The 8,132-nt window shown below is 46.6% G+C and overlaps 1 pseudogene across 1 annotated transcript; it reads right to left on the reverse strand.

Moving 5' to 3' along the window:
- Positions 1-2,833: 2,833 nt before the first annotated feature.
- Positions 2,834-4,251, reverse strand: LOC308253855 (endosome-associated-trafficking regulator 1-like; annotated as a pseudogene). The gene is made up of 2 exons: positions 4,183-4,251; positions 2,834-4,008 (listed from the first exon to the last, which is right to left on the reverse strand). The product of its transcript is annotated as an endosome-associated-trafficking regulator 1-like (transcript).
- Positions 4,252-8,132: the final 3,881 nt, after the last annotated feature.

Genomic DNA, 8,132 nt, shown 5'->3' on the forward strand with positions numbered 1-8,132 from the left:
TCACACCTTCTTAATGAACAGTAGCAGACAAGCACACAGCTAATAAGTTATTTTAATAGGGTGATGTAATGGCGTGTGAACTGTTACCTCCTGGGAGAGTGAGTGACAGATTCCAGTTCTCATTCCTGTGCAGATTAGTCTCCGAGAATTCATTAGTGCCCAGGGTGGCAGCTGTGTGTGCCCTTAATTTGGAAAAAGAGGCAGGAGGCCTATGTGCCCAAGAAACTCTAAAAACAGATGATCTGAAATTGAAGGCTTTTAGAGCAAAGGACTCTCCTGAGAAGATGGCAATTCTTCCCCTAGTTTTCCAGGCGGTCGGTGACAGCTCTCTTCCTCTAGTCTACGTCCCAACATACACTAGAAACTACAGAGGGTCCTGGGCTGCCCCTCACCTGTGTGGAGGCAGGTTCAATGCAGACTGTTTCATAGGTACCATACATCCACATGACTTACCTCCATCGTAAATGACCTTTTCATTTTACAGAATGACAGGGAGCAGAAGTAGAGAGAAAAATGCAACCTGTCAATTATACTGATAATTGCAGAGTCCTACAAGCTAATTTGTAATAAGACTTTCCTCCTCTGGTTCTCAGATTATCTCCTACATTAGTTAACGTCTATAAGCCCTGCCACATACAATGGATGAAATTGGTTAGGATTTTTGTTACAGAAGAGGCCACTGCCCTTAGATGCACATGACTTTCCTCCTCTACCTGGGACCAACACTAAACACATTTCCTAGCCTCTTGATATTCTGACCAATGAAATGTGGGTAGAAGCAATGTAACTGTTCTTCAAGAATCTCTCTTGGGCCGAAACCGGTTTTGCTCAGTGGATAGAGCGTCGGCCTGCGGAATGAAAGGTCCCGGGTTCGATTCCGGTCAAGGGCATGTACCTTGGTTGCGGGCACATCCTCAGTGGGAGGTGTGCAGGAGGCAGCTGATCGATGTTTCTCTCTCATCGATGTTTCTAGCTCTCTATCCCTCTCCCTTCCTCTCTGTGAAATATCAATAAAATATATTTTTTAAAAAAAAGTATCTCTCTTGGGATCTTCTATTCTCTCTCTTTTTGTCATTCTGCTAGATAACACCAGACAATCTTGTGTTGAAGAAGGAAGCAAATTAGGTTCTCAAACTGTTACTAGTATAGGCAGTCAGACACAAGCAGACCAAGGATGATTGATGGGCCAGGTCCAGAAGGTCACCAGCTCTGGGTGCCTAGCAAGGGACAAAACTGGGAAAACAAGAACCTCACCCCAGAGTATCCTTTCCTCCCATATCGTTTGTTCCAGTGGTTTAGATCCTGGACATTTTCCTCCCTAAAGATAACATCTAAGCCTCAGTTTTATTTCAGTGCCAGGCCCAGAAAGGCAGTAAAACCAGACAAGTGATGCCGTGGCTGCCTTAGGACCAGCTGCAGTGACTAATGACCCCCTGCCCTGGCCCCAACCCATCAGTGGAGACCAGGACCCTGAAAGAGCACCCCTGGAAAACTGATTAATATTCTATTGAGACCCTCCCCTAAGATTCCCACCTGCAAGAGAGAGATAAATACCCTCAACGCGAAGGACCCAGTTCTCACTCTCCCTCAGGGGAGCAGGCCCCTGCCATTCCTTTCCCCTCTCCTTCCCCTACAGGCATGTATTCCCTAAACTCAGAGGGGCCCCACTGCAACCAGGGGAGCAGTGGGCAGTGGCAGCTCCTCCCAGGCTGACCCCCTGACCCTGTCCCCAAGGCCCCCTTTTTCTGATCTCCCAGCGAGGCAGAGCAGCCAGCCTAGGCTCTTCTGTTGCTTCTTCTATGCCCTTCATTGTTTCACTGTCCTAAGTATATTTTTGCTGCGGCCAATAAATTCTTACTTACTTTGCTGCACTTTGTCCTCATTATTACTATATTCAAAGCCATAGTTCCTCATGAGAGATAGCCTCACCACTATTTTCTTTTTTTTGCATTTTAGAATTTATTAAGAAAGCTGTCAATCTGAACAGTACGGAACATTTATTTTAAAAAATAACATTCTGCAGGAAACAGCCACAAGGCACTGAGTGCACGTCACGCCTCCCTCCGTCAGAAGCGGCTGGAACGGCAGCGGAGACTCGTGTTACCAGGAGGCCCTGCACGTCCTCTGGATTCGACTCCATTATACAGAAGGCCGCTTGGAACATGTATCAAAACCCTCCATCCAAAACATTTTTCCAAACCCGAGGCCCCCTAAAGAGGTGCGTTTCGATGGCTTCACAGTGTAGAATCCGTGCCAACCTTGGTCCCTACAGGAGGACAGCAGCATCCAACCACATGGGGTGCCCACACTCAGGCCGCCAGTTGCAGGGCCGCCCCTGTGAACGCTGCCGGCGTGGACTGAGCCAGAGGGGCACTGAGCAAAGGCGGAAAGGCACGAGGCCCCGTCCACGGCAATCATTTGATTTCGGCTCATTTGGTGTTTTCCTTCACTTGTGAAATCAGTGACAATCGATCGAACTTACCTTAGAGTGAGTGTTCTGGAATAAGAATGGAAGACTCGTGTCACAGCACTGCTGTTCCCATGCTCAGCACTTAGAACCATCGGTGGCTTTTAGAAACACGTCTTCCAGTGGGTCATGTCTTACTGCAGGGATTCACCCGGGAGCAAGGGCTGCATGGACAGAAACCTCGGGACGCTCACCAGCTCCACTGCTCCTCGCCGCGGAGCTAGTAATACTGTTCTCAGTCACGAAAGTAGCATCTTGCGATAAACAGCTTCACTGGGAAGACTGCGTATTTAAAGACACAATGGCATTTCACATCCGGGGAGCAGTGACTGCAGGATGTAAACAGAGCTGCGAGCTAGAAGCTTCTCAAGACTCCTCCTCCCTGACCTCCTTGATTTCAGAGATTCTGTCTATGGATTTAAGGATGTCAGCAACAAGGTTCAGTGTTTCGGCTCCGGAAACCAGCTGCTTGATGGAGGTGTGCGCGTTGCTCATGACCATGCGCAGATTCTGCAGGGCCACGTCCGTGTTCTGCTTCACCACCGTCAGGCTGGCGCCCTGGCCCGAGCGCAGGGCCTCATTCTCCCTCTTGATGATGGAGACCTGGGCCTGGAGCAAGCTTATGTCTTGTTTCAGTTTCATGACGTGACTTTCCGCCTTTACCGCACGTTTGGTCATCAGCTCCAGGTTCTGCTCCACCTGCTGGACCACGGATTCCAGGTCGTGGTAGTCACTCTCCTCCTTGATCATTTTTGCTTCTAACTTCCGCTCCAGCGTCCTCACCATCTCGGTTTGCGTCTCCGAGAAGCTCTGCACCTCCGTCAGCTTCCTCCTGAGCTTCGAGTTCTCGTCTTTCAGTGCTTCGTAGCTGATCTGCAGCGTCCGAAGGTGCCTGTCCCCCAGACACTCTCCGTGGCGGCAAAGTCTGCACTGGGACGCGCCACGGGAGAGACCCAGGAGTCGGAGTCACTCAGTGTCCACGGGGGCAGGGACTCAGGCCCTGCCAGCTCCCACGGGCTGGAGCAGAAGGAGATGTACGCGCTGCAGGGCGACGCGCTGGCTGAGACCCTCGAGTGGGTCTGCTCCACTGCGGACGGCAGGTAGGCGCCATTCCACCCATCCTCATCCTCGTCCTCATCTAGGAGGTCGCCAGCCCCCGTTGGGTCCTGGAAAAACGGGTGCTGGAACTCCAGGCCGAAGCCCACGGGCTGCGCGTGGAGCCTGCTGTTGGCCGCGTCCTCCTTCAGCAGGCTGAGGTTCTTGGTTTTCAGAAACTCTTTAAAGGAGAATGGGTTTGCCTCTTCCAGGTCCGCAAGCTTCTCATCTCCAAAGTGTATCTCCTGGGCTCCTGGTGGGCCTGGCTTAGTGCCCTTCCCCTTTCCGTGGATAAAATCTGTGTCTCCCACGGAAGCAGCACGGGGCTGGGCACATAGCACATAAACGTCGGCCCAATGCCGAAGAAGTGGGGGTCCAGGTCCCTGCCGCGGGGCGCTCACAGTCTAGCTGGGGGAGACCAGCCCGGTGCTCAGAGAACACTGCAGCTGGAACAACAATGAGAGCGACTTGGCCGCTCCACGCTGCGCCTGGGGCCGCTCCCCAGGACCGGGTCCTCGGTAGGGCCAGCGGCGGCACCCGCCCGCCCCGGATGGAGGCCTGGAGCCCAGGGCGTCCGCCTGGCTGCCCTCCCCCAACCCACCCTCTGGCCACCAGCTCACCGTCCAGAATGATGAGGCTGCGGGCCGGGACAGCAGGGAGATGCTCGGTTGGCGCGCATAGCCGGACATCGCTGTGGGCCAGGGGCACCGGCCCTTCCTATCCCAGGCAGCAGCTCCTTGGCTCTGGCTCTGCCCCGTCGCCCGCTGCTTGGCTTCCGCTCCCCTAACCACTACTTTCTATAGGGATATTTTGCTGAGAATGCATGTGAAGTACTTAGCATAATGCCTGGCTCATAAAAACTGATCAGTAGATATTCCTTTCTTTTATGTGTCTACTAGAGGCCCGGTGCATAAAATTCGTGCACGAGGGGGTGTGTCCCTCAGACCAGCCTGCACCCTCTCCAATCTGGGATCCCTCAGGGGATGTCCGACTGCCTCTTTAGGCCCGATCCAAACAGGCAGTTGGACATCCCTCTCACAATCCAGGACTGCTGGCTCCCAACTGCTCGCCTGCCTGCCTTCCTGATTGCCCCTAACCACTTCTGCCTGCCAGCCTGATCACCCCCTAACCACTCCCCTGCCAGCCTGATTGATGCCTAACTGCTCCTCTGCCAGCCTGTTTGCCCCTAACTACCCTCCCCTGCAGGCCTGGTCACCCCTAACTGCCCTCCCCTGCAGGCCTGGTCACCCCTAACTGCCCTCCCCTGCAGGCCTGGTCACCCCTAACTGCCCTCTCCTGCAGGCCTGGTCCCCCACAACTGCTCTCCCCTGCGGGCCTGGGTCCTTCCCTGCAGGCCCGGTCGCCCCCAACTTTCCTCCTCTGCCAGCCTGGTCACCCCCTAACTGCCCTCCCCTGCAGGCTTGATTGCCCCAACTGCCCTCCTTTGCAGGCCTGGTCCCTCCCAACTGCCCTCCCCTGCTGGCCATCTTGTGGCAGCCATCTTGTGTCCACATGGGGTCAGCATCTTTGACCACATGGGGCAGCCATCTTGTGTGTTGGAGTGATGGTCAATTTGCATATTACTATTTTATTAGATAGGAGGATTAGATAGGATAGAGGCCTGGTGCACAGGTGGGGGCCGGCTGGTTTGCCCTGAAGGGTGTCCCGGATCAGGGTGGGGGTTTCCTTGGGGCGTGGGGCATCCTGGGCGAGGGGCCTGTGGTGGTTTGCAGGCTGGCCACACCCCCCAGTGACTCCAGTGGAGGCCCTGGTATCTGGGATTTATTTATCTTCTATAATTGAAACTTTGTAGCCTTAAGCAGAGGCCAAGGTAGGCCAGGGCAGGCAGAAAGCTTGGCTTCCTCCATTGCTGGGGAAACCCAAGCCTCCTGCTCTCTCCGTGGCTGCAGCCATCTTGGTTGGGTTAATTTGCATACTTGCTCCTGATTGGCTGATGGGGTGACTTGTGGGTATAGCAGAGGTATGGTCAATTTGCATATTACTCTTTTATTAGATAGGATAAGACTATTTGTCTTTTGTGTGTGTGATATCACTTTTAGTATCCAAATCTCCAAATGAGTTAATATATTAATATTTCATTCATTCATTCATTCATTCATTCACTCATTCATTTAACTATTTATTGATCACCTACTGCATACCAGGCATTGTTCTGGGTGTTGTGGATATAAGGACTCATAGAAAAATGATTCCTATACAGACATCAAAGTTCTGTCAATATCAGAATGTTTTAATGTATTTTAACTTAAAATATTATTAGTTAAAATAATATCCTTTAAGCAGAATTTAGGACATTTAATTACAGCTCTAAAGAATTTGGGTGTTATTTTAAACTGATTTTGATACTATTTCTAAAAATGAAAAATGACACCACTGTTTATGGGTCAGTGGCTAGTGGGAATTCTTTTTACAGCTGCCTGGTGTCATTTATCTTGATCAGACACTAAATAAGCCATTTTTTTTGTAATTTACAAGATCATGTCTTTTTTACCCTGGCATTCAGATCACCAAAGAATACAGCTTAACCTTTATTCTCATCTATCCATGTAGAAAAATAATATGTAACAGGGTGTCTAAATCCTACATTTCCATTCATCTGCTTTTAAAATGTCAGTTGCACAAAAATATCAACTGATAACACTGCAAAAAGAAGAAACTTAAATGCATATTTCACTAGAGATATAGAAACATTTTTGAAAATTCAATCATTTAGTATCAAATCAAATATACGTTTATTTTTAGTATATTTCTAACCCTTCTATAGATCTATGCATTATTATCTCATGTGTATGTATATAAGTACAAACATATACATATAGATATGTATACACACACATATGCACACATATACATATACATATATACATCCTTTTTAACAACAACAGCAGTAGTATTTAGTGGACAAGTAGCAATGTTCTTATTGTTATTTAAGCCTATGTATATGATTTGGAAAAGTTAGTAAGGGATCAAAGTCTGCCCAGAATAATATCATAACAAGGTAATATGGAATCTGATGATGTGAAAAGCTGGATATTTACACAAAGAGGTCAGAAACCAGCTGGCTACATATAAACTAAAGAAAAACCAACAAACGCCCTAAGACAGTTCTTATTCTTGATCTGCTATGGACTTGCAAGCTTAGCACAATTTTGAAAGACCCAGATATAGAGAATGTTTTCTAAGTCAGCACAAATCCACTCAAAAAATTTATGTGGCTTGCTACTCAAATTATCCTGAAGGCAAAGAAAATGTGTTTATTTTCCCTTTGCATGTTATTATTTAAAAATTATAATGTTGTTTTGAAAACACTGTAGCGACATTTTACTTCTGTGATTTAGGGAAAACATCCTCTTAGATTCAATAAAAGAACCTGAGGCTATTTAATATGTGTTTATTTATTCTATAGATCTGAATTTCTGTTCAGATTGGATTTGGGATGGAAATTCAATTGATTTGTCTGAACTATTGCCAATATTGGAAGAAGCAGTTGTCTTAAAAATTAGCTCTGTAATTGTTTGCCTCCCTCTCCCTCTCCCCGCTCCCTCTCTCCTTTCCTTCCTACTTCTTTCCTCCTTTCTTCTTATTTCCCTCCTTTTTTTCCTACTGTTCTCTCTCATTTGCTTTTTATCTCTCCAACCTTCTCCTTACTTTTTCATGACTCTAAAATATTAACAACTAACATAATAAAGGATTATGTAAGTATATTAAAACTTGGGTCACTTAAAGTAAAAAAAAAAAAAACTATTACTGAATTACTAAAATTATTTTATCTTTAGCAACTATATTCCTTATCTTCATAAGATTGAAGGTATATTCTAAACTGAATAATGGATTACAGGGGGAAAAAGAGAAACTAGAAATGTGATATTTCATGGTTATTCCTTAAAAATAGAGAAGACCTCCAAGTGAGAAAAAATGACGACAAACCACAATGTACATTGAGGCCTAATAAGATGAAATGGACTAGGATCCCAGTGCTATCACTAGAGTGAAGTAAGATAAATTGAATTATTTGATGGAAGTATAACTAACTGTTGTATTCATTCTATGATACCTTGCTGATTTTTATGTTCGTTTGTTTTTTAAAAATAACTCCTGATTCCCACGTTTATTATAATATCATTGAATTTTTATGAGGTTAAAAAATCATTCAATGTCGATGTATGGAGCCATTCGTATTAGGATGGTTAAACACCACAAAAGAAGTCTCATACAAGCATAACTCGTGGACTTGCTGATCACGATGTACATTAGCTAATTGATGGACTTTTAATATCTGGTAAAAAAATAAAAAAGGCTTTCCCACAGAGAGATTTTGACATTTACAGTAAAACTCCTTTTTCTGAACATTTGGTTTTAATCATCTTGAAGATCTAGTTTAACTCTTTCTTGCACTTTTATAAACACTTCATCTGGCCAGTCTTTTAAGGTAAAATAAAATAAAATAAAATAGAATAGAATAAAATAAGTGGCTAAGGATCCACTTTCAGCATAATATATGTGGCAATAGACCACAGCATCAAGTGCCAAGAAGGGCAAACACAGATAG

Source organism: Plecotus auritus (assembly GCF_963455305.1).
Source record: "Plecotus auritus genome assembly, chromosome: 7".
In the NCBI taxonomy this organism is placed as follows: domain Eukaryota; kingdom Metazoa; phylum Chordata; class Mammalia; order Chiroptera; family Vespertilionidae; genus Plecotus; species Plecotus auritus.